The sequence below is a fragment of the Callithrix jacchus genome, chromosome 14, assembly GCF_049354715.1.
Source record: "Callithrix jacchus isolate 240 chromosome 14, calJac240_pri, whole genome shotgun sequence".
In the NCBI taxonomy this organism is placed as follows: Eukaryota; Metazoa; Chordata; class Mammalia; order Primates; family Cebidae; genus Callithrix; species Callithrix jacchus.
In genome coordinates, this window is record NC_133515.1 from 45,294,014 (window position 1) to 45,320,563 (window position 26,550).

Consider the following 26,550-nt stretch of genomic DNA (forward strand, 5'->3'; position numbering starts at 1 on the left):
GGTCTCATTCTGTTGCCCAGACTGGAGATGATCATGGCTCACTGCAGCTTCAAACTCCTGGACACAAGCAATTCTCTCACCTCAGCCTCCTGAGTAGCTGGGACCACAAGCATGTGCCACCAAGCCTGGCTAATATATTTTTAAAATTTTTTTGTAGAAACAGGGTCTCCCTATGTTGCCCAGGCTGATCCCAAACTCCTCATCTCAAGCAGTCCTCCAGCTTCAGCCTCCCAAAATGTTGAGATTACAGACATGAGCCACTGCACCCAGCCCCATGTCCTTTCTTTATCTCAGAGAAGGATGGCATTTAGGCCTAAAGTCTAATACAACTTTTTGAGATATTCTCTAGAGATTTACTCATCATTCTGGGTCAATTCGAAAGTATACAGGAGGTACACATGTTATTAAACTTTGTTTTTCTCCTGTTAATCTATCTTTTTACAGATTCCAGCTAAGAACTCAAAAAAGGGTGGAGGAGAAAATTATTTTTCCTCCCGTACAGCAAGAAGGCAGCCATCTGCAAGCCAGGAATACAGCCTTCAGCAGGAACCTTACCACACCAGCACCCTGATCTTGAACTTCCCAATCTCCAAAACTGTAAAAAATAAATGCCTGTCATCTACATCACCCGGTCTATGGTATTTTGTTACAGCAGTGAAAGGTGACTAAGACACTGCTTAACGAGTGCAGGGTTTTTTGGGGGGGATGATGAAAATGTTTTGGAACTTGATATAATTGGTGGTTGCACAACATTGTGAATGTACTAAATGCCACTGAATTATTTATTTTATAGTGGCTGATTTTATGTTATGTGGATTATACATCTATTTTATTTTATTTTTAAGATAAAGATGGAATTCCCATCTGAAATTTATTTATTTATATTTACTTATTTATTTATTTCATAGGTTATGGGGTGGAAATTGGTTACATGAGTAAATTCTTTAGTGATGCTTTGTGAGACTTTGGTGCGCCCATCACTTGAGTAGTACATGCTATACCCAATTTGTGCTCTTTTGTCCCTCATCCCCTTCCCACCACCCTCTCCCCTTGAGCTCCCAAAGTCCATTGCATCATTCTCATGCCATTGCATCCTCGTAGCTTTGCTTCCATGTATCAGCGAGAACATTATTTTCTAATGTTTCTAATCAGTGAGAAGATTATTATTCTAAGTGAAGTAACTCAGAAATGGAAAACTAAATATTGTGTCTCTGAAAACACAATATTTAGTTTTCCATTTCTGAGTTACTTCACTTAGAATAACAATCTCCAATCTCATCCACGTTGCTGCAAATGCCATTAATTCATTCCTTTCTATGGCTAAGTAGTATTCCATCATATATATATACACCACAGTTTCTTTTTATTTATTTATTTTATTTTACTTTAGGTATATACTATATCCAGCATTTCTCCCCATGTTATCCCTCCCCACACTCCCCACCCTCTGCTTGCCCTCTTCTACTCCCCCAACTGTCCCCAGTGTGTGATCCTCCTCTCCCTAAGTCCACATGTTCTCATTGTTCAACACCCACCTATGAGTGAGGACATTCAGTGTTTGATCTTCTGTTCTTGTGTCAGTTTGCTGAGAATGATGGCTTCCAGATTCATCCAAGTCCCTACAAAAGACAAAAACTCATCATTTTTTATGGCTGCTTAGTATTCCATGGTGTATATGTGCCACATTTTCTTTGTCCAGTCTATCATTGATGGGCATTTGGGTTGGTTCCAGGTCTTTGCTATTGTACACAGGGCTGCAATGAACATACATATAGTACAGTTTCTTTATCCACTCTTTGGTTGATGGGCATTTGGGTTGGTTCCACAATTTTGCAATTGCTAATTGTGCTGCTAGAAACGTATGTATAAGTATCTTTTTTACATAATAACTTTTTTTTTTCTGGGTACTCAGTAGTGGGATTGCTGGATCAAATGGTAGTTCTACTTTTAAATTCTTTAAGGAATCTCCACACTGTTTTCTGAAGTGGTTGTACTAATTTACATTTCCACCAGCAGTGTAGAAGTGTTCCCTGATCACCACATTCACACCAACATCTGCTGTTTTTTTATTTTTTTGATTATCGTCGTTCTTGCAGGAGTAAAGTGGTATCTCACTGAGGTTTTGGTTAGCATTTCCCTGATCATTAGTGATGTTCAGCATTTTTTCATGTATTTGTTGGCCATTTGTGTATCTTCTTTTAAGAATTCATACATCAATTTTAAAATTGCAAAATAAAGATTAAACAGAAGCCTCCACATAATTTGAAAAATTGGTTTGTTTAAAATTAAAACTGAGCTTAAACATGAAAAAACAAAAGTGTAGGGCACGACATCTTACTAAACTCTCTGGTCTAGACTATTGATTATGTCGCTTCTGTTTTTTAGAAACAAATTATTCCCTAATACTATATTCCCCATATTCATAGATCTTTATAGTCCTGCTTCTCCTGTGAAAAACAAGGGTTTATATCTTGAGTTACACAGTTGTACCTTGGTATCCATAGAGGATTGGTTCCAGGACCCTCACAGGTACCAAACTTTACAGATGCTCAAGTCTCCAATATAAAATAATATAGTATTTGCATATAACTTATATACATCCTCCCATATACCTTAAACAATCTCTAGATTGCTTATAATACTTAATGCGATGTAAATGCTATGTAAATACTTGCTATACTATATTATTTAGGGAATATGACAAGAAAAAGTTTGTACATTTTCAGGACAGATAAAATAGTCCTTTTTTTTTTCTCAACTATTTTTAATCCAAAGTCAGTTGAATCCCTGGATGTAGATGTGGATTCAGAGCCCACACATGTAGAGGTCCAATTGTATTTGAATTCCCAATAATTCATAGGGTGCAGTGGTTTACTCCAGCCTAGGCAACAATGAGACTTGGTCTCAAAAAAAAGAAAAGAAAAAGAAATTAGCATGTTGCACCATTTGTTATTTCCTTTCCTGTGTTCTTACTTCTCAGAAAATGAACACTTAGATTCTATCATGCACGCCAAATCCTGTCCAGACCCTGGGTAGGGGTTTTGGTTACAGAGCATGGCTGGGCTCCCTAGTATTTTCATGGGACACAAAGGCCTGCTCCATGTAACCTTTATGGAAAGGAGTGAGACCCAGCTCAAAGGTCAGCAATTTCAGAAAAATCTCCAGCAAGAGTAGCTAGTGGTTTTAAAAAAACCAACCCTAGGTAATTGTCAAAGGCATTTAAGCCAGAGTAACTCCATCTTGTATAGAGGCTGGGTTAAAAAAGGCTGAGACCTACTGGGCAGCTTTTCCAGGAGGTTAGGCATTCAAAGTCACAGAGTGAAAGAGGAGGTCAATGAAACATCAATGAAAGTGACCTCTGTCATCCTCATGACTTATTATAAACTAATTATAATGCACTGGCTGCTAAAAGACACTCCAACCAGCACAATGACAGTTACAAATGCCATGGCAATGTCAGGAAGTTACTCTACATGGTCTAAAAATGGAAGGAACCCTCAGTTCTGGAAATTTCCCATCCCTTTCCTGGAAAACGCATTAATCCACTGTCATTTAGCATGTAATCAAGAAGTATCTGCCTTCACTTAGAAGCCCTGATAATGCCACTTAGATGACTGAGTATTAGACAACTTAGCTCAAGCTCTCCCTCTCTGTTGTGGGTGATGATGAAGTCTCACTCTGTCACCCAGGCTGGAGTGCAGAGATGCAATCTCAGCTCACAGCAGCCTTTGCCTCCCTAGTTCAAGAGATTCTCGTGCCTCAACTTCCTGAGTAGATAGGATTACAGGTGCCCATCACAATGCCTGGCTAATTTTTTGAATTTTTAGTACAGAAGGGGTTTTACCATGTTGGCCAGGCTGGTCTTGAACTTCTGGCCTCAGGTGATCTGCTCACATTGGTCTCCCAAAGTGCTGAGATTACAGACATGAGCCGCCATGCCCAGCCGCCATTATTTTATTTCTCTACCTTTTTAATAAGCTTGCTTTCACTTTACTGTATGAATTTGCCTCAAATTCTTTCTTGTGTGAGATCCAAGAACCCTATTTTGGGGTCTTGATTGGAACCTGTTACCAGTAACATAATCTTAATCAGTCAGTGTCACACCCTCTGCCTCATAGGCTTTACAGATTTTAAAAACAGTCAACATTAAATATTTTGCATTGAGCTGGAGCATAGTCAAAATTTATCTATGCACAGTGGCTTTACCTAACGTGTTCAAGTTATTTCTGGATATAGAAGGAACAACTAACTACCAATGGGGAGAATCCATGTTCTTCTAAAGATTTATCATCCTTCCTTCAAAACCTAGTTATTCTCTGAGTCCAGACACTGTTCCCTGCCAAAGAACAAGAAAAGGAGCAAATGTTACTGAGCACCTGCTATGTGCTGGCACTGTATGTACATCATTCATTTCATACTCATCACGACTTTAGGAGATAGATCCTTGATATAGTTGGATGCTTGTTCCTTTTATATCTCATGTTGAAATGTGATCCCCAGTGTTGGAGGTAGGGCCTACTGGGAGGTGTTTGGGTCATGAGGGCAGATCCCTCATGAATGGTTTGGTACCCTCCCTATGCTAATGGTGAGTTCTCATTCTATTAGTTCAAGAGAGAATGATATTTTACAGGAGGCTGGCATTTCCCACCCTGCTCTCTCTCACCATGTGACACCCTTGCTCCCCCTTCACCCTCTGCCATGAGTGAAAGCTTCCTGTGGCCTCACCAGAAGCTGAGCAGATGCTGGTGCCATGCTTGTTACAGCCCAGAGAACCATGAGCCAGATAAACCTCTTTTCTTTATTAATTACCCAGTCTCAGGCATTCCTTTATAGCAATGCAAAATGGACTAACACAACCTTTCATTAGCTCCAGTTTATCCTAAAAAGAGAGTAATGTCTCAAAGTCACAAAAGTAGTAAACGTCAGTACCAAAATCTGAACTCAAGGTTCTATAACTTGAAACTTGCACCCTTTTCATTTTGGTGAGGTAAATGAAGCAGGAATTTAAAAAACAGGATTAAAACAGGACTAAAGGTGGCTTCCCAATTCTCAGCTTTGTTATGGGAAACTGCTGGGACTTAAGACACACCACCCCAAAATATGACTATAGGCGACCAGAATAAGCCACCTGAAAATATACTACTTTGACATATTTCAAAGTGGTTATTCTGAGAAACTGTAGTCACAGGAGCCCTTGAAAAGCTGTTCTTTTGCAAAATAAATTTACTTCTACGAAGGAAATCTACATTAATAAAGTACCTGAATCAGAAAGAGGGATGCTCAAAAACAACTTTTATTACCTGAGAGCAGGAAATGCCATCTCAAAAAATGCCACTTTCATATGCTGATTACTTCAGACTGAGGGTACTTAGAGAACAGCAAATGCAAGGAGGGGCTGTTTCTAAACTCCCTTTATCTGCTCTCCTTACCTGCCTACAGACAGATCCTCCAGAAGGAACTCAGTTGTCATCAACCAGGGAAGACTGGTCACAGCAGAGGAGACTGGAATTCACAAACTATGCCCAGACAAACTCTGTCACAGACTGCACCTATGTTTCTGATGGCCCATTCACCTTCCTCAAAACTCATTTACTCCCGTCTAAGTTGCCTACATCCCCTCACCCCTCTGAAGAGGGTATATAAGCTTCCAGATCCCGCTGAGTTTTGGGTATTCTTTTTTCTTTCGTGTGATGCCTCCACCCCACCTCTGCCCATAATGAATTTTTGTACGTTTTCTCCTGTGCATCTGTCTTATGTCAATTTACTTCACAGTTCAGCCAAAGTACCAAGAAGGATGATGGAAGCCATCTTTCACTTCCCTACAGGACCAACAGTGTCCCCGAGGGTTTATTTTGTTACATCTAGAAATGTGGTTTTTAATGAGTTGTGCCTCAGAATCACCTGAGGAATGTTTTCATTATGCATATGCCTGGGATTCACCACCTGGTAGTTCTGGTAGCAAGAAAATAAACATATTTCTTTTTTTAATTTCTAGAAAAGATACCAAATACCAAATAAAAAGTGAGAAGATTAATTAAGCTCAAAAGAAATACATTGAATAAGAAAAAGAAATATATTGAATAAAAAAAGATAGGTGCTAATTTAGGACTAAGTTATCGGATCTTGAAGATGTTAGAACATATCAATGGGATGTCTTTTCTTATTTTGTTCATAATTTCTTGAATCAGGAATGGTTGTCTAGGTGTCAATCAACAGTTACATTTAAAGAGCTGTGTTTTTTTTCCCATCGTCAATTCAATTCAATCAGTCTTTTGAAGGCCTGCCATTTGAAAAGCTGCGGTTTTTAAAAGTCAAATCAAGAAGAAAGGTTAAATTCAACCAAAAATTTAACAATTTATTGACTGCTTGACATATGTAAAGCCCCATGCTAGGCAGTGTAAGTCTTGAAAGAAGGAAAAGGGAGACAGAGGCAGGGAGGGCATTTCAGGAAAAGAAAATAGCTTTTTTTTTTCACTACAGAAAAACAAAGTGATTGCTCAGAAAGGTTCTACTAGATTGAAATTAGGTCATTTATTTATTTATTTATTCCAAATATAGTTATTAAGTACATTTTTATTTCTGTTTTCCTATCTCCTGGGGTAAATTGACTTTTTAAAAAATAAATTTTATTTATTTTGTTTATTTTTATTTATTTTTTTCCATAAGTTTATTGGAGTACAGGCAGTATTTGGTTTCATGAGTAAGTTCTTTAGTGGTGATTTGTGAGGTTTTGGTGCACCCATCACCTGAGCAGTATGCACTGCACCATGTTTGTCATCTTCTATCCCTCACTTCCCTCCGACTCTTCCCACCTAGTCCCATAAACTTAATGTCCCCCTTTGCTTTAAGTTTATGTGAGTTCATATGTGCTAGGTGAGTCTCCTGAAGACAGCAGACAGTTGGTGTGTTCTTATATATTCTATGGTTCTGTATCTTTTAAGTGGAGCATTTAGACCATTTACATTCAATGTTAGCATTGAAATGTGAGGTACCCTTGCATTCATCATGCTCTTTGTTGCCTGTGTACTTTTTTTGCCTGTTTGTTTTTTGTTTGATTTTTTATTTTTTAACTTGTATTTTTGTTTTATAGGTCCTGTGTGATTTATGATTCAAGGAGTTTCTGTTTTGATGTTTCCAGGATTTGTTTCAAGATTTAGAGCTCTGTTTAGCAGTTGTTATAGTGGTGGCTTGGTAATGGGGAACTCTCTTGGCATTTGTTTGTCTGAAAACGATTGCATCTTTCCTTCATATATGATGCTTAGTTTCACTGCATACAAAATTACTGGCTGATCATTGTTTTGCTTGAAGAGGTTGAAGATAGAGCCCCACTGTCTTCTAGTTTTCACTGTTTCTGCTGAGAAATCTGCTGTTAATCTGATAGGTTTTCCCTTATAGGTTACCTGGAACTTCTGTCTCATAGCTCTTAAGATTCTTTCCTTTGTCTTAACTTTGGATACTCTGATGACAATGTGCCCAGGTGAAGATCTTTTTTTTTTTTGAGATGGAGTTTTGCTCTTGTTACCCAGGCTGGAGTACAATGGCACAATCTCAGCTCACCGCTACCTCCGCCTACTGGGTTCAGGCAATTCTCCTGCCTCAGCCTCCCGAGTAGCTGGTATTACAGGCGCACGCCACAATGCCCAGCTAATTTTTTGTATTTTTAGTAGAGATAGGGTTTTACCATGTTGACCAGGATGGTCTCGACCTCTTGACCTCGTGATCCACCTGCCTCGGCCTCCCAAAGCACTGGGATTACAGGTTTGAGCCACTGCGCCTGGCCGTGAAGATCTTTTTGTAATGAATATCCTGGATGTTCTTTGTGCTTCTTGTATTTGGATGTTTAGGTCTTTAGCAAGACCAGGGAAGTTTCCCTCAATTATTCCCCCAAATATGTTTTCCAAGCTTTTAGAATTCTTTTCTTCCTCAGGAACAGTGATTATTCTTAGGTTTGTTCATTTAACATAATCCCAGACTTCTTGGAGGCTTTGTTCATATTTTCTTTCTTTCTTTTTTTTTTTTTTTTTGTCTTTATCCTATTTGGTTAGAGGACCTTGTCTTTGAGCTCTGAACTTCTTTTTTCTACTTGTTCGATTCTATTGCTGAGACTTTTCAGAACATTTTGCATTTCTAAAAGTGTGTGCAGAGTTTCCTGAATTTTTTATTGTTTTTTATTTAAGCTATCTATTTTCTTGAATATTTCTTTCTTTACTTCTTATATCAGTTTTTTAAATTTCCTTGCATTGGGCTTCACCTTTCTCTGATCCCTCCCTGGTTAGCTTAATAATTAACCTCCTGAATTATTTTTCAGATAAATCAGATATTTCTTCTTGGTTTGGATCCACTGCTGGTGAACTAGTATGATTCTGGGGCGGAGTTGAAGAGCCTTGTTTTGTCATATTACCAGGGTTGGTTTTCTGGCTTCTTCTCATTTGGGTAGGCTCTGTCAGAGGGAAGGTCTAGGTCTAGGGCTGAAGGCTGTTGTTCAGATTCTTTTGTCCCTTGGGGTATTCCCTTGATGTAGTACTCTCCCTCTTTTCCTATGGATGTAGCTTTCTGTGAGCCGAACTGCAGTGATTGCTGTCTCTCTTCTGGGTCTAGCCACCTAGCAAGTCTACCTGGCTCTGGGCTGGTACTGGAGGTTGTCTGCACAGCATCCTGTGATGTGAACTGTCTGTGGGTGTCTCAGCCATGGATACCAGCACCTGTTCTGGTGGAGGTAAAGGGGGATGCAATGGACTCCATGAGGGTTCTTGGCTTTGGTGGTTTAATGTTCAATTTTTGGGCTGGTTGGCCTCCTGCCAGGAGGTGGTACTTTGCAGAAAGCATCAGCTGTGTTTTTATGGGGAGGAAACAGTGGTGGGTGGGGCCCTAGGACTTCCAAGTTTATATGCCCTTTGTCTTCTGCTACCAGGGTGGGTAGGGAAGGACGATCAGGTGGGGGCATGGGTAAGTGTGTCTGAACTCAGACTCTCCTTGAGCAGGTCTTGCTGCAGCTTCTGTGGGAGCTAGGGGTGAGATTGCCAGGTCACTGGAGTTGTGTACCTAGGATTATGGCTGCCTCTGCTGAGTCATGCAGGTTGTCAGGGAAGTCAGGGAAAGCCAGCAGGCACAGGCCTCACCCAGCTCCCACCCAAACCAAAGGGCCAGTCTCACTCCCACCAAGCTTGAAAACCTTCCCCAGGCTGTCCGCCTCCCAGCTGTGAAAGAAAAGGGCTTGGTTCTTCCCAGGCCTGTGGAGTCTGCACATTGGATTTGCACCCTTCCCTGAGTTCTGCTTAGGAGGCTTCTCACCCCATTCAAATTGTTACAAAGACCGACTAGAGATTTGCTTCTCCCTGTGTAGTTTTACCCACTGCTCCTTTCCCATTGGATCCCTGTGTTGCCAGGCAGGAACGGCCTGCTAGGGGACCCAGAGAGCTCCCAGGGCCTCTCTGCTGCTTCCTTTACTCCTGTATTTCACTTGGCTCTCCAAATTGACTCAGCTCCAGATAACATTGGAAACTTCTCCCAGAAACAGACCTTTGCTTCTCCAGTGGGGGAATATGTTCAGGAGAGAAGGGTCTCCCTTTCCCACTTGCACAGTTGGAGCACTCACAGTTTTGGGGAGGTCTCCTGGGTCTTGTAGGAGCAGTCCACTTTTTTCAGAGGCTCTGTGGGTCCTCTCAGGATTGCTGGTTTGTTCTTCCAGTTGATCTGGAGCTAAAATTCACAAGAAAAAAAAAATAAAAAAATCATTTGAAATAAATGAAAATAGAGATACAAGATACCAAAATATCTAGAATGCAGCAAAAGCAGTGCTAAGAGGGAATTATAGAGAGCTAAATGCTTACATCAAGAAGTTAGAAAAATCTCAAATTAATGATCTAACATCACACCTAGAAAAACTAGAAAATCAAGAACAGACTAACTCTAAATCTAGCAGAAGAAAAGGAAAAATTAAAATTAAAGTAGAACTGAATGAAATTGAGACCCAAAAATCCATACAAAGGAACAATGTAACCAAAAGGTGGTTCTTTGAAAGGATAAACCAGATCAATGGCTAGCTAGATTTAAAAAGGAAAAAAGAGAAAAGATGCAAATAAGCAGAATCAGAAATAAGCGTGACACTGCTGCCAGTCCCACAGAAATACAAAAGATCCTTGGAATCTATTATGAGCCTCTCTACGCACATAAACTAGGAAATCTAGAGGGAATAGAAAAATTCTGAGAAACGTACAACCTCCCAAGATTTAATCAGGGAGAAATGGAAACCCTGAACAGACCAATGTTGAGTACTGTACTTGTGTAAATTTTTTTTTAAGTACTAAGAAAAGCCCTTGCCCAGATAGATTCACAGCTGAATTCTACCAGAAATACAAAGAAGAGCTGGAGTAGAATAGTTTTCTACTAAAACTATTCCAAAAAATTGAATTGAAGGGATACCTCCCCAGCTTACTTTATGAAACCACTGTCACTCTGATATCAAAATCTGAAAAAACACAATGAAAAAGAAAACTACATGCCAATATCCCTGATGAACATAGATGCAAAAATCTTCAACAAAATACTAGCATATTGAATCCAGCAGCACATGAAAAAGTTAATTCACTATGATCAAGCAGGCTTTATTCCTGGGATGCCAGGTTGCTTTAACATGTGAAAACTAATAACTATGATTCATCACATAAAGAAAATTAAAAACAGAAAGCATATGATTATCTCAATAAATGCAGGAAAAGTTTTTGATAAAATCCAACATCCCTTCATAATAAGACATTACTTTCTCAGTTATTTTGTTAACTGTATCATCATATAGCCTATAACTCATTTGTGCTATTCCATTTTCCTCTGTTCCTTTTATTTTCACTTCTCTTGTAATGTTAGTCTCTTTTTACTGATATCTGAAGACTTCATTTATGATTAACGATGCTAATATTTTGTCTAGAATTGCAAATATGTTTTTTCTCATTCATTTTAGTGTGGTGGTTTATTTTTTGGTTATGCAGAAGTCATATATTGAAATATGAAATATAATCTTGTTCTGTTAAAAAAAAAGAATGCTCAACAAACTAGGCATCAAGGGAACATATCTTAAAATAATTGGAGCCATCTGTGATGAACCCACAGCCAACATCATACTGAATAGGCAAAAGCTGGAACAATTCCCCTTAAGAACAGGAGCAAGAGAAGGATGTCCACTCTTGCCACACCTATTCAACATAGTAACAGAAGTCCTAGCCAGAGCAGAAAGGTAAGAGAAAGAAATAAAAGCAACCAAATAGAAAAAGAAGTCAAAACTTGTCTCTTTGCTGATAATATGATTATATATCTAGAAACCCCTAGAGATTCCACTGAAAGGCTCCTAGAACTGATAAATGACTTCAGTAAAGTTTCAGGCTACAAAATCAATGTTTGACAATTATTAGCATTTCTAGACACCAAAAATGTTCAAGCTGAGAGACAAATAAAGAATGCAATCTCATTTACAATAGCCACACAAAAATAAAATACCTAGAAATACATCTAACCAAGGAGATAAAAGGTATCTACAAGAAGAACTACAAACCACTGCTGAAAGAAATCATAGACATTATCAAATTGAAAGACAGTCCATGCTCATGGATTGAAAGAATATCATTAAAATGGTCCAACTGCACAAAGCAATCTACAGATTCCTATCAAACTGCCAATGCTATTTTTCACAGAATTAGAGAAACTATCTAAAATTCACATGGAACCAAAAAAGAGACTCAATAGTCAAGACAATCTTAAGCAAAAATAACAAAGCTGAAGGCATCACATTACCCCACTTCAAAGTATATAAGGCTATAGAAACCAAAACAGCATGGTGCTGGTACAAAACAGACACATAAACTACCAAAATATCTGGAATGCAACAAAAACAGTGTTAAGAGAGAAGTTTATAGTGCTAAATGCTTACATTAAGTAGTAGAAAGATCTCAAATGAAATAGAGAACCCAATAATAAAGCTGCATACCTACAGCCATATAATCTTTGACAAAGCTGACAAAAATAAACAATGGGGAAAGTGTAAGGCTGGTTGCCTTGCCAGGAGTCAGACGGACACATTCATCACTCTCCATGCCTGATAACTGCGTCATCACCCGAGCTCATTATCTGGCTTCCTCACAAAGCTTCCCCACACCTGCCTCTGCATACCATGCCCAAGCCCACACTCAGCACTGAATTATCCATCCAACCTCCAGCCCACTGTTAAAAAACCCTGCAGAGAAATTTTTTTTTAAAAGAATCCCCACCGTTCCCTGCCCAGCAACAGCCTGCCCCTTACACCCCTGGCAGGCCCGCATACCCAAGGTCCTGCCCACCTACCAATGGCAGCTACTTTCATGTACTTCCTACTTTAACTCCATGTACTTCCTGCTCCTCAACAGCCAATAGAAATGCTTTCTCTTTGTTTCCCCAGTAGTCAATCAAGGCCCATTTACCCAAGGTCCCACCTACCAATAGTAGCTACTTTCATGTACTTCCTACTTTAACTCCATGTACTTCCTGCTCCTCAACAGCCAATAGAAATGCTTTCTCTTTGTTTCCCCAGTAGTCAATCAAGGCCCACTTACCCAAAGTTGCGACCGCCTACCAATGGCAGCTAGTTTCATGTACTTCCTACTTTAACTCCATGTACTTCCTACTCCTCAACAGCCAATAGAAATGCTTTCTCTTTGTTTCCCAGTAACCAATCAATTGCCTGCACACCCCATAAAACCCCACGCCCTGAACAGCTGAGTGTGACTTCTCTGGCCCCTCTTGGACCACTGAGGTTGCCCGGGAGCTGAATAAATTGGCTTCTCATCTTTTTTCATACCTGCCTCAGTTTCCTCATTTTACCTCGGCAATAAATCTTACATTTGGTGCCGAAACCTGGGACAAGTTGTGAGACCCCCCTCCTGAGGAGGGAAACCGACTCCTCCACTCATGGTTAGACCAGGAGCCACTCTGCCATGAGGTAAGATTTCTGTTGCCCATAACTTTTCCTGCTGCCTGCTCTCTGGACTCCCTGCTTGTAAACGTGGCTGCGTTGGGGACTCCTTCTCATTACTCGCCATGGGCCCAGGGCCCCAGCCTCGTCCCGAGGACCTGAGCATAGTGGAGACGTCCCTACACTCTTGTCTTCTCCCTGTAAGAGGTCTCTCAGGGCCAGGAATCTGAGGGAGACATCCCCACCTTCCTGAACCCTCTCATAATCTCCGGTGTTCAGGGGGACAGCTCAGGATGCTGAGCCGCCCTTCTGATCATCTCCACAGCAGCGGCTAAGGTTTGGGTGATAAGAAGCCTGTTCACAAGCCTGGGCTCTGCCCAGGACTAAAACAGACCTCTGGCTCTCAATCTCAAACCTGCTTTTTGGCAGGTCAGCTCCCGCTCAAGCACTTTTACTTTTTCTCTCTCTCTCAGGCACTTTTAGCTTCTCTCTCTCTCTCTCTCTCTCTCTCTCTCTCTCTCTCTCTCTCTTCCTGAGCGAGTGTGTGAGTGAGTGAGTCTATGTGTAGTCCCACAGCTTAACGGCTATGGGGCTTGCGTAAGCCTTCACCCGTGGTTCCACGGGGATGTCATAAGGCATAACGGTGATTCACCTCAGGACTAACAGTTCTGAAGTGACCATCAGACTGGTCTCCCATCTGGGCACCCACCCTTTTTTCATCAATTCTATATGTGGCCCTGTCTTTATTGTAGATTCGCCAGCTTTGTTAGGCTCTTACTTGCTGATATACACTGGTTCAGGCCTGCCTCCCTAGAGATACTGGATATTCTACAGTGGGTAACAGACCACTAGCTTCAGGGGAACTTTCTTGAGTTCCTGCCTCTACAAATAACTCTGTTTTCCCTTTTCCTTCTATTTTTCTTCTACCACTGAAACCCCACTTCCCACTTCCACTAGCTTCACTTCCTTTAACTCTACCATGTGGCAAATAGCTCTAGCCCTCCCTTTTTATTTTCCTCCTCATTGTTATCATTGCAGCCTGTAATTTCTCTCAGCCTCCCCCTCCAGGAAAGGAGCTTTTCTGCCCGTATTGGGTATAATTGCTTTTCGTGTCCACTTCTTGCGCTTAAGCAACAGAAGAAGATAAAATATGGGTAATCAGAACTCCCGCCCAGACCCCAAGACACCACTAGGATGCCTGGTCCAAAATCTACCTAAACTGAGTCTTTCTATAAAAAAGAAAAGACTACTCTTCCTCTCCTCTGTGGCCTGGCCACAATATCCTCTAGACAACCAGTCCAAGTGGCCTCCTGGGGGCACCCTCGACTTTAACATTCTAACAGATTTAGGCAACTTCTGCCAAAGAAATGGCAAGTGGGCAGAGGTTCCCTATATTCAGGCTTTCTGGCACCTCCGTTCCCACCCCAGCCTCTGCTCATCCTGCAGTACTGCCCAAGTACTCCTGGCAAAAAACGTCCCCCCACTGCCCTCAGCCCCTTTGCCGACCTCCTCCACTTCTTTTCTGACCCCAATATGCCTGAAAAACTCTCCTTACCCTCCACTCGATCCCCTAATCCTTTACCAAATGCAGACCCCCAACCTCCTGCTCCTCCTCCTCTTCCAAGTTTGGATGTGGACTCTCCTGTTAGTGCTCACACTCACACAGCACTCCCAGTGACAAAAACTCCCTCCTTTGTCCTCTCCACGAGGTAGCTGGAGCAGAGGGTGTTATCCGAGTGCACATTCCCTTCTCCCTTACTGATCTGTCCACCATTGAGAAGCGCTTAGGGTCATTCTCTGCCAACCCTACTGCTTACATTAAGGAATTTCATTATCTCACTCAGGCATATGACTTAACCTGGCATGACACTTATATAATCCTGTCCTCTACCCTTACTCCTAATGAGCATAACTGCAACCTCATGACAGCCAGGGCACATGCTGATCAAGTGCATCTCACTAATGATCAGATGCCAGTAGGCAGGCACAGTGGCAGTCCCTGAGGCCGATCCTAACTGGGACTATCAAACTGGCCAAAATGACCACCACCGCTGAGACCAAATGCTACAGTGCCTCCTAGCGGGCATGCAGGATGCAGCCCAAAAAGTAGTTAATTATGATAAACTGTGGGAAATAATTCAGGGTCCTGCTGAAAATCCAGCTGCCTTCCTAGACCAGCTAACAAACGCTATGGTCCTCCATGCCCAAGTAGATCCAGACTCTTTAGCCGGGGCTACCCTCCTAGCGGCCCATTTTATTTCCCAGTCAGCACCAGATATTAGAAAAAAACTAAAGAAGGCAGAGGAGGGCCCCCAAACTCCCATACGAGACCTGGTAAATATGGCATTTAAAGTTTTTAATGGCCAAGAAGAAAAGGCTGAGGCTGCTCGCCAGGCAGAGCTGCAGCAACAGGTGAGCCTCCAAGCCCAAGCTCTTGTAGTGGCTCTGAGGCCGGCAACTCACCAAGCATCTGGTGTAAGGGGCCTGTCAAAGACCTCCCGAAAGGGTTCCTCAGGACTCTCTGGACCCATCCAGACTGCTTCAAAAGTCCCACCTAAGCCCTGTTTCAAGTGCGGCCAGGAGGGGCACTGGGCCCGACAGTGCCCCTGTCTGTGTCCGGCCCTGGGACCATGCCCTATCTGCAAATGGACCAGACACTGAAAGGTAGACTGCCCATCCCAGACTACAGGCTCACCCCCTGCACCTCCATGTGAGAGGCAGGCCGGTCAGAAGGATACAGTCCCTTCATTTGAACACCTCGGCCTCCTGGATGACTGATGTAGCCCAGACTCAGAGACCCCATCACCCTTGCTGAGCCTCAAGTAACGATACATGGAGTGAGTAAATCCATTTCCTTTTTAGTGGACATGGAGGCTACCTATTCTGTATTGCCTTCCTACTCAGGACCTAGCACACCTTCCCAGGTGTTGGTTATGGAAATTGATGGAAAGCCCTCCTACCCTAACCAGACTCCTCCCTTAACTTGTAACCTTGAGGGGCACCCATTCTCTCACTCCTTCCTGATCATGCCGTCCTGCCCAGTTCCCCTACTAGGGTGAGACATCCTCCAAACTCTAGGGGCCACCCTTCAACTCACTGGCCCCTCACAGCCAACCTCATCCCCCACCCATCTTCTAGTACTAACTCTAACTGGTAAGGCACCCAGTCACAACCCTTCACCTCAACCCCCTATCCCTCCTGAAGTCATTAACCCCTTGGTATGGGACATCTCCAAGCCTGTAGTGGCCACACATCACACACCAGTTAAAATATTTCTCAAAAACCCTACCCACTTTCCCTCCCGTCCTCAGTTTCCCATCTCAAAAACCATCGTCAAGGCCTAAAACCAATCATTACTTGACTTTTGGCCCAGGGACAACTTATCCCCACCAGTTCCCCTTGTAATACTCCTATCTTACAGCCATCCAGCAACTACCACCTAATTCAAGACCTCCATCTAATCAATGAGGCGGTAATACCTCTCCACCCAGTAGTCCCCAACCCTTACACCCTACTATCCAATATTCCTTCCACTACCTCTCATTTTACAGTTCTGGACCTCAAAGACGCTTTCTTTACTATTCCCCTTCACCCAGAGTCTTACTTTCTCTTTGCCTTCGCCTAAACCAACAAGGTATCAACATGTTAAATTTAGCCAAATACACAAGTTTCACCAACTGCTTTTTATGTGCCTTCCTCAACAAACCCCCCTTTGCCGCAGTTCCCCTCCAGACCAGGTTCAACCTGTCACAATCGCCTACAGGGCAGCCTAGCCCCCCCCAACAGACATCCCCCTGTTTAAAGTACACTCTCAAAGACTCAGGAAAAAAAAAAAAAAGCCTTAAGCCACAGTTTCCTACTCACCAAATGCATGGCAACCTGCTGGCCCAAGACTAGCAAATTAATTTTACTCATATGCCCACCCACAAAAAACTACACTACCTCCTAACCTTTATAAATACTTTTTCTAGATAGATTAAAGCCTTTCCCTCCTCCAGGGAAACTGCAGACACTGCGGCCTCCCTCTTAATTCAAAAAAAATCATCCCTCTTATCATTATTTGTCTTTTGCTTAATGTTAGCCCCATTCTTTCTCAGGTTTTTACAAACTCGCATAAAGAAAATTTCCAGGGTAGCCATAAATCAAATGCTGCTTCACCCTCCAACCAACTCACAACTGAGACACCAACCAACTGACCCCCCCACTCTGCCCCTGTTCATCAGGAAGTAGTCAGAGAGAAATGGCATCCTATATCATCAAAAAGGTCAGAATGTAAGGCCGGTTGCATTGCCAGGAGTAAAATGGACACATTCATCACTCTCCGTGCCTGATAACTTCGTCATCACCCGAGCTCATTATCTGGCTTCCCCACAAAGCTTCCCCGCACCCACCTTTGCATAACATGCCCAAGCCCACACTCAGCACTGAATTATCCATCCAACCTCCAGTCTGCTGTTAAAAAAACCCTGCAGAGAATTTTTTTTAAAAGAAGCCCCACCTTTCCCTGCCCAGTAACAGCCTTCCCCATACACCCCCGGCAGACCCGCGTACCCAAGGTCCTGCCCACCTACCAATGGCAGCTACTTTCATGTACTTCCTACTTTAATTCCATGTACTTCCTGCTCCTCAACAGCCAATAGAAATGCTTTCTCTTTATTTCCCCAATAGTCAATCAAGGCCCACTTACCCAAAGTCCCTCCCACCTACCAATAGCAGCTAGTTTCATGTACTTCCTACTTTAACTCCATGTACTTCCTACTCCTCAACAGCCAATAGAAATGCCTTCTCTTTGTTTCCCAGTAAGCAATCAATTGCCTGCACACCCCATAAAACCCCACACCCTGAACAGCCGAGTGCGACTTCTCTGGCCCCTCTTGGACCACTGAGGTTGCCCAGGAGCTGAATAAATTGGCTTCTCATCTTTTTTCATACATGCCTCAGTTTCCTCATTTTACCTCAGCAATAAATCTTACAGAAAGGACTTCCCATTCAACAAATAGTGCTGGGATAGCTGGCTAGCCATATGCAGAAGAATGAAACTGAACACTTACTTTTCACCATATACAAAAATAAGCTCAAGATGGATTAATGGTGTAAGTGTAAGATCTCAAACTATAAAAATTCTAGAAGAAAACCTAGGAAACACCATTATGAGCATGGGCTTTGGAAAAGAATTTACAACTAAGTCCTCAAAAGCAGTTGCAACAAAACCAAAAATTGACAGTTAAACTAAAGAGCTTCTGTATAGCAAAAGAAACTATCAACAGAACAAATAGACAACATACATAATGGGAGAAATTATTTGCAAACTATGCATCTGACAAAGGTGGAAAATCCAGAATCTATAAGGAACTTAAATCATTCAACAAGCAAAAAACAACCCCATTTAAAAATGTGCAAAAGACATGAGCATTTACTTCTCATAGAAGACATACAAGTGGCCAAGAAATATATTTTAAGATGCTCATCATCACTAATCATCTGACAAATGCAAATTGAAAACACAATGAGATACCATCTCACACTAGTTGGAATGCCTATTATTAAAAAGTCAAAAAATAACATATGTGGTGAAGCTGTAGAGACAAGGGAACACTTACATACCATTGATGGGAATGTAAATGTTCAGTAGCTGTGGAAAGCAGCTTGAAGATTTCTTGAAGAGCTTAAAACAAAACTACCATTCAACCCAGCACTCCCATTACTGGGTATATACTCAAAAGAAAATAAATCATTCCACCAAACATACACATAGACTTGTGTGTCCACTGAAGCATTATTCACAATAGCAAAGATATGGGGTCGGCCTTGGTGCCCACCAACAGTGGATTTGATAAAGAAAATGTGGTACATATTTATTTCCATATATCATGAAATATACACAGCAATGAAAATCAAGGAGATTATGTTTTTTATAGAAACATGGATATAGCTGGAGGCCATATCCTAAGCAAATTAACACAGAAACCAAAATAAAAATGCCATATGTTCTCACTTGTAAGTGGCCCCTAAACATTGGCTCTACATGGACAAAACAACAGACACTGAGGACTATTAGAAGAGGGAGAGAGGGAAGGGAGCAAAGGTTGAAAAACTACATATTATACCAAGCTCACTACTTGAGTGACAGGATCATTCGCATCCCAGACCTCAGCATCACACAATACACAAATGAATAAATCCACACACATACCCCCAAATCTAAAACAAAAGCTGAAATTATAAAAAGGAAAAGTCTCTAATAATATATTGAAATGCATATTAAAATCTTAAGGCAGTTTATTTAATGGCCCGATAAAATGTCAGCATAGGAAAATTAATTGTTTTCTTATTCATAGCAAAAGCAATAACTAATTAGAAAACGCTTTATTTACAAAGGTAAAAATAATTATAAAGTGCTTAAAAATAGGTAAGAAATGTACAAGACAAGAACACCATGATGAGAATGGACATGAAAAAACAACTGAATAGGCCGGGTGCGGTGGCTCACGCCTGTAATCCCAGCACTTTGGGAGGCTGAGGCAGGTGGATCACGAGGTCAAGAGATCAAGACCATCCGGGTCAACATGGTGAAACCCTGTCTCTACTAAAAATACAAAAAATTAGCTGGGCATGGTGGCGCGTGCCTGTAAACCCAGCTACTCAGGAGGCTGAGGCAGGAGAATTGCCTGAACCCAGGAGGCGGAGGTTGTGGTGAGCCGAGATTGCATCATTGCACTCCAGCCTGGCTAACAAGAGCGAAACTCCATCTCAAAAAAAAAAAAAAAAAAACTGAATAGATGGAAGGTCTCATGATCCTGGTTGAGATTAAATTTTATAAATATATGAGCACTTCCCAAATTAAATTGTACATTTAATTCATTCCCACTTAAAATTTGAATAGAATTTTTTATTAAATCTGATAAATTTATTCTAAAGATAATCTTTGAGAATAACCATGACAATTTTGAAAAAGATCAAGAGAGGTTAGAATAGGTAGTTTCTAAGAGGGTGTCTAATTATCTCTGCCTCCTACTATTCATGCCCTTGTGCAATCCCCTCCCTTTGAGATGGTTTGGCCCTACAAAACGATTTGTATTCCTATGATGAATACATATGACAAAAATGATATATCACTCCTGAGATTAGGTTACTAAAAGACTATGGCACCCAGAGACTTGGGCATCCTCTCTCATTTGATTTAGAGCCAGCAAGCTATCACGTGGTGAGCTACCTTATGGAAAGACCCGAATGGCAAGGACCACTCACAAGTGATCCTCACCCACTTGAGCCTTACATAAACTCAACCCTATATGACACCTTGATTGCAGTCTTGTGAGAGATCCGAAGCCAGAGGCCCTCTGCTAAAATATGCCCAGATTCCTGACCCATGGGATAATAAATGTTTGTTGTTTTAAGCTGCTAAGTTGAGATAATTTTTATGTAGCAATCAATAATTCACCCAACCATAAGCATTCAGTTCCTTTAACCAGCTATCCCTTCAACACTATCCAGCTTCCATTGTGGCCCAATAAATATAAACAGAGAATAAATCAGTCAGGGGGCTCTGCATATTCAAGATTCCATGAGGGCTTCTACTGTTACTTCCAGATAGCCATGTTGAGGACTTTAATGTGGAAAAATAGGTGAATTCACCGAAGAAGTCTCCAGACACTTGTCTTACTATCATGGGCAATCAATCATTAACTTCCTGTGCTCTACAACCACTTGGCCTTCAGCCTTGCAGGCTCAGCAACATGATTTTGTGGTCAAACAAGGACTGATCCATCTCCTAGAGTTGAACTCATATCAGTCAAGCACAAGACTTGGAAAATAAAACAAACATTTACAAATTTGAAGTAGAGTTAGAGAGAACTCTAACTTTCATGTGATCTTGAATACACAGATGCCCATGAATCATCGGTTCTCCCTGTGTAAGTTACTTGGGCAGCAATGGAAGCTGAATAAGGTTAGTGGGTTGATTGAAAAAATGAATGTTTATAATTATGTATTAATTATTGATTACTGCATAAAAATTATCCAACCCTAGTATCTCAAAACCACTTTGAAACTTTGAAGTGCTTCAGAACCTAAAATGCTTGCTACAGGACCTGGCAGCTCTTAATAAACAGCAACTCTTATTATTATCCATCATTTGTGTTTTCACCAGTGCTTAGGCACAAAAGGAAGATGTTTGGGGACTTTGGAGTCAGACAAATGTAGGTCCAAATTCTATGCTGTCATTTAGTACTTTCAGCTTCCACTGCAGGAAGCGGAGCATCACTTTGCTTTCATTACAGGTACTTGAGGAAGTGGGTATATATTAGAGGTATTTGAAATCACCTAGAGAAATACAAATACTAGAAACAAATATTCACCTTAACAAGTCTGGATGCCATAAAACATTTTAGAACTGGAAGTTGCAAGTGTCTGCCTAGAAGGAAATGTAAATAAGTTAAGCAGTAAGAGATAACTAGACTTGAGGTTTATCTAATGCCTCAGGTCGGCCAGTGAGGGTAGAAGTATTTAGTGTTAGTGTCTATGGTGATTACTTAATAAACCAGCCAGTTTTTCCATGGCCCATGCTGTGGCCTGCAAAATGCTCTAAGTAACTTATGGAAGTTGATGATAATTGATATTGAGGCCACAGTGACATCACTGACCACAGGAAAACAAGAAGATATACAAATCTGCTGGAAAAGCATTAGAATCTACTACCAGAGGGAAAAGTGATTTTAAGAAGACTGTGTTCAATTTGCCATAACCAATGATAGAAGATGCATTTACTTATTACTCTATGATGTATGAGTTTTAATTTAGATCAAATAACCATTCTTTTAAGTTAATTAAACTCTGCTTTAATTCAAAGTTTTTTTGGTGTGTGCAAAGAAAAGCAATAGCTATTGATGTATTGGCTCCATTTATAAAAGAAAAATTATATATAAACATTTTATATTGGTGTCTTCAAATGAGTCCATCTGAAATTCAACTGAGCTGATTCCAACACAGGTTTAATCTTTCTTTTTTATTTTTTCAACATTCAGAATGATAGTAAAGCTTTTGGAAGTTTATTCTAGCAAAGGAAAACAGCTGACATTACTGTAAATGTTATTATAAATCCAAGAAATAAATTCAACACTGAAAATAAAAGTACTATTGTGTGTGTGCATCTGAATTTTAATGAAGCATAGTATTATGGTAAAACAACGTTCTTATTAAGAAACTTATGAAGCAGAAACATACAAAATTAGGTTTTTACACACAAATTCATAATTATATTCAAACTTGCAATATTCTAAAAACCAAATTGAAGCCATGGTTGGCACCATTTATAAATATTACATATATACACAGAATAACATAAGTACAACATCTTTACATTGGTAATATCATTACATTTTTTAAAAACTCATAAGGTTGGCAGCAGGTACATTTTCTCTTTGCTTTCTGTTATTATTCAGATTTTAGACATGTTTGTGCCTTTGAAAAATTACTTTGTAAATCAATTTGTCTCAGAAATGTATTAGAATTTTTAATACTTTCTCTAAATTTTGATTGCATTTTGAACATAAGCAATTTAAAGTCTCTAATTATTAAATGATTACACCACCAAAACAACTTAAATTTTGAAACTTACAGAAAATTACAATTATTGAAAACAAAGCTCTTTTTTTTATTTTTTATTTTTTTTATTATTGCATTTTAGGTTTTGAGGTACATGTGCAGAGCATGCAATACAGTTGCATAGGTACACACATGGCAGTGTGCTTTGTTTGCTTTCTCCCCTTCACCCACATTTGGCATTTCTCCCCAGGCAATCCCTCCCCACCTCCCCCTCCCACTGGCCCTCCCCTTTTCCCCCCTATAGACTCCAGTGTTTAGTACTTCCCTCTCTGTGTCCATGTGTTCCCATTTTCCATCACCCGCCTATGAGTGAGAATATGCGGTGTTTCATTTTCTGTTCTTGTGTCAGTTTGCTGAGAATGATGTTCTCCAGATTCATCCATGTCCCTACAAACAACACGAACTCATCATTTCTGATTGCTGCATAATATTCCATGGTGTATATGTGCCACATTTTCCCAATCCAGTCTATCATCGATGGGCATTTGGGTTGATTCCAGGTCTTTGCTATTGTAAACAGTGCTGCAATGAACATTCGTGTGCATGTGTCCTTGTAGTAGAATGATTTATAGTCCTTTGGATATATACCCAGTAATGGGATTGCTGGGTCAAATGGAATTTCTATTTCTAAGGCCTTGAGAAATCGCCACACCGTCTTCCACAATGGTTGGACTAATTTACACTCCCACCAACAGTGTAAAAGTGTTCCTTTTTCTCCACATCCTCTCCAGCATCTGTTGTCTCCAGATTTTTTAATGATCGCCATTCTAACTGGCGTGAGATGGTATCTCAATGTGGTTTTGATTTGCATCTCTCTGATGACCAGTGACGATGAGCATTTTTTCATATGATTGTTGACCTCATATATGTCTTCTTTCGTAAAGTGTCTGTTCATATCCTTTGCCCACTTTTGAATGGGCTTGTTTGTTTTTTTCCTATAAATCTGTTTGAGTTCTTTGTAAATTCTGGATATCAGCCCTTGGTCAGATGGGTAAACTGCAAAAATTTTTTCCCATTCTGTTGGTTGCCGACTCACACTAGAGACTGTTTCTTTTGCTGTGCAGAAGCTGTGGAGTTTCATTAGGTCCCATTTGTCTATTTTGGCTTTTGTTGCCAATGCTTTTGGTGTTTTGTTCATGAAGTCCTTGCCTACTCCTATGTCCTGGATGGTTTTGCCTAGATTTCCTTCTAGGGTTTTTATGGTGCCAGGTCTTATGTTTAAGTCTTTAATCCATCTGGAGTTACTTTTGGTGTAAGGTGTCAGGAAGGGGTCCAGTTTCTGCTTTCTACACGTGGCTAGCCAGTTTTCCCAGCACCATTTGTTGAACAGGGAATCCTTTCCCCATAGCTTGTTTTTGTCATGTTTATCAAAGATTGTATGGTTGTAGCTATGTTGTGTTGCCTCTGATGCCTCTGTTCTGTTCCATTGATCTATATTTCTGTTTTGGTACCAGTACCATGCTGTTTTGATTACTGTAGCCTTGTAGTATAGTTTGAAATCCGGTAGTGTGATGCCCCCTGCTGTGTTCTTTTTGCTTAGAATTGACTTGGCTCTGCGGGCTCTCTTTTGGTTCCATATGAAGTTCATGGTGGTTTTTTCCAGTTCTGTGAAGAAAGTCAATGGTAGCTTGATGGGTATAGCATTGATTCTGTAAATTACTTTGGGCAGTATAGCCATTTTCACGATATTAATTCTTCCTAACCATGAACATGGAATGTTTCTCCATCTGTTTGTGTCCTCTCTGATTTCGTTGAGCAGTGGTTTGTAGTTTTCCCTGAAGAGGTCCCTTACGTTCCTTGTGAGTTGTATTCCAAGGTATTTTATTCTTTTTGTAGCAATTGTGAATGGCAGTTCATTCTTGATTTGGCTCTCTTTAAGTCTGTTATTGGTGTAGAGGAAGGCTTGTGATTTTTGCACATTGATTTTATATCCTGAGACTTTGCTGAAGTTGCTTATCAGCTTCAGGAGTTTTTGGGCTGAGGCAATGGGATCTTCTAGATATACTATCATGTCGTCTGCAAATAGAGACAATTTGGTTTCCACCTTTCCTATTTGAATACGCTTTATTTCTTTTTCTTGCCTGATTGCTGTGGCTAGAACTTCCAGTACTGTATTGAATAGGAGTGGTGAAAGAGGGCATCCTTGTCCAGTGCCGGATTTCAAAGGGAATGGTTCCAGTTTTTGCCCATTAAGTATGATATTGGCTGTTGGTTTGTCATAAATAGCTTATATTACTTTGAGATACGTTCCATCGATACCGAGTTTATTGAGGGTTTTTAGCATAAAGGGCTGTTGAATTTTGTCAAATGCCTTCTCTGCATCAATTGAGATAATCATGTGGTTTTTGGTTTTGGTTCTGTTTATGTGGTGAATTACATTTATAGACTTGCGTATGTTGAACCAGCCTTGCATCACTGGGATGAATCCTACTTGATCATGATGAATAAGTTTTCTGATTTGCTGTTGCAATCGGCTTGCCAATATTTTATTGAAGATTTTTGCATCTATGTTCATCATGGATATTGGCCTGAAGTTTTCTTTTCTCGTTAGGTCTCTGCCGGGTTTTGGTATCAGGATGATATTGGTCTCATAGAATGATTTGGGTAGGATTCCTTCTTTTTGGATTATTTGGAATAGTTTCAAAAGAAATGGTACCAGCTCCTCTTTGTGTGTCTGGTAGAATTCGGCTGTGAACCCGTCTGGACCTGGGCTTTTTTTGTGTGGTAGGCTCTTAATTGCTGCCTCGACTTCTGACCTTGTTATTGGTCTATTCATAGATTCAGCTTCCTCCTGGTTTAGGCTTGGGAGGACACAGGAGTCCAGGAATTTATCCATTTCTTCCAGGTTTACTAGTTTATGTGCATAGAGTTGTTTGTAATATTCTCTGATGATGGTTTGAATTTCTGTGGAATCTGTGGTGATTTCCCCTTTATCACTTTTTATTGCATCTATTTGGTTGTTCTCTCTTTTCTTTTTAATCAGTCTGGCTAGTGGTCTGTCTATTTTGTTGATCTTTTCAAAAAACCAGCTCTTGGATTTATTGATTTTTTGGAGGGTTTTTCATGTCTCAATCTCCTTCAGTTCAGCTCTGATCTTAGTTATTTCTTGTCTTCTACTTGGTTTGGAGTTTTTTTGATCTTGCTCCTCTAGCTCTTTCAATTTTGACAATAGGGTGTCAATTTTGGATCTCTCCATTCTCCTCATATGGGCACTTATTGCTATATACTTTCCTCTAGAGACTGCTTTAAATGTGTCCCAGAGATTCTGGCATGTTGTGTCTTTGTTCTCATTGGTTTCGAAGAACTTCTTTATTTCTGCCTTCATTTCGTTGTTTATCCAGTCAACGTTCAGGAGCCAGTTGTTCAGTTTCCATGAAGCCGTGCGGTTCTGGGTTGGTTTCTGTATTCTGAGTTCTAACTTGATTGCACTATGGTCTGAGAGGGTGTTTGTTATGATTTCAGTTGTTTTGCATTTGCTGAGCAGTGCTTTACTTCCAATTATGTGGTCAGTTTTAGAGTAGGTATGATGTGGTGCTGAGAAGAATGTATATTCTGTGGATTTGGGGTGGAGAGTTCTGTAAATGTCTATCAGGTTTGCTTGCTCCAGGTCTGAGTTCAAGCCCTGGATATCCTTGTTGATTTTCTGTCCGGTTGATCTGTCTAATATTGACAATGGAGTGTTAAAGTCTCCCACTATTATTGTGTGGGAGTCTAAGTCTCTTTGTAAGTCATTAAGAACTTGCCTTATGTATCTGGGTGCTCCTGTATTGGATCCATATATGTTTAGGATTGTTAGCTCTTCTTATTGTATCGATCCTTTTACCATTATGTAATGGCCTTCTTTGTCTCTTTTGATCTTTGTTGCTTTAAAGTCTATTTTATCAGAGATGAGAATTGCAACTCCTGCTTTCTTTTGCTCTCCATTTGCTTGGTAAATCTTCCTCCATCCCTTTATTTTGAGCCTTTGTGTATCCTTGCATGTGAGATGGGTTTCCTGGATACAGCACACT

The 26,550-nt window shown here is 40.7% G+C and overlaps 2 long non-coding RNA genes across 9 annotated transcripts in view; one reads left to right on the plus strand and one right to left on the minus strand.

Annotated features, from left to right (window-relative positions):
- Positions 1-12,337, minus strand: part of LOC144579276 (uncharacterized) — a 27,586-nt gene extending 15,249 nt beyond the window's left edge. For 5 of the 8 annotated variants that reach the window (XR_013526536.1, XR_013526535.1, XR_013526534.1 and 2 more), the window contains exons 1-3: positions 12,258-12,337; positions 9,596-9,699; positions 1,536-1,619 (exon numbers count right to left, since the gene is read on the minus strand). This is a non-coding gene — a long non-coding RNA (uncharacterized LOC144579276). Of the gene's footprint in view, positions 1-1,535; positions 1,620-9,595; positions 9,700-11,977 lie in introns of all 8 variants that reach the window. The other 3 variants (XR_013526539.1, XR_013526538.1, XR_013526537.1) reach the window with 1 other exon arrangement.
- A 409-nt stretch (positions 12,338-12,746) lies between these two features.
- Positions 12,747-26,550, plus strand: part of LOC144579277 (uncharacterized) — a 38,774-nt gene continuing 24,970 nt past the window's right edge. The window contains exon 1 of the long non-coding RNA XR_013526540.1: positions 12,747-12,964. This is a non-coding gene — a long non-coding RNA (uncharacterized LOC144579277). The remainder of the gene's footprint in view (positions 12,965-26,550) is intronic.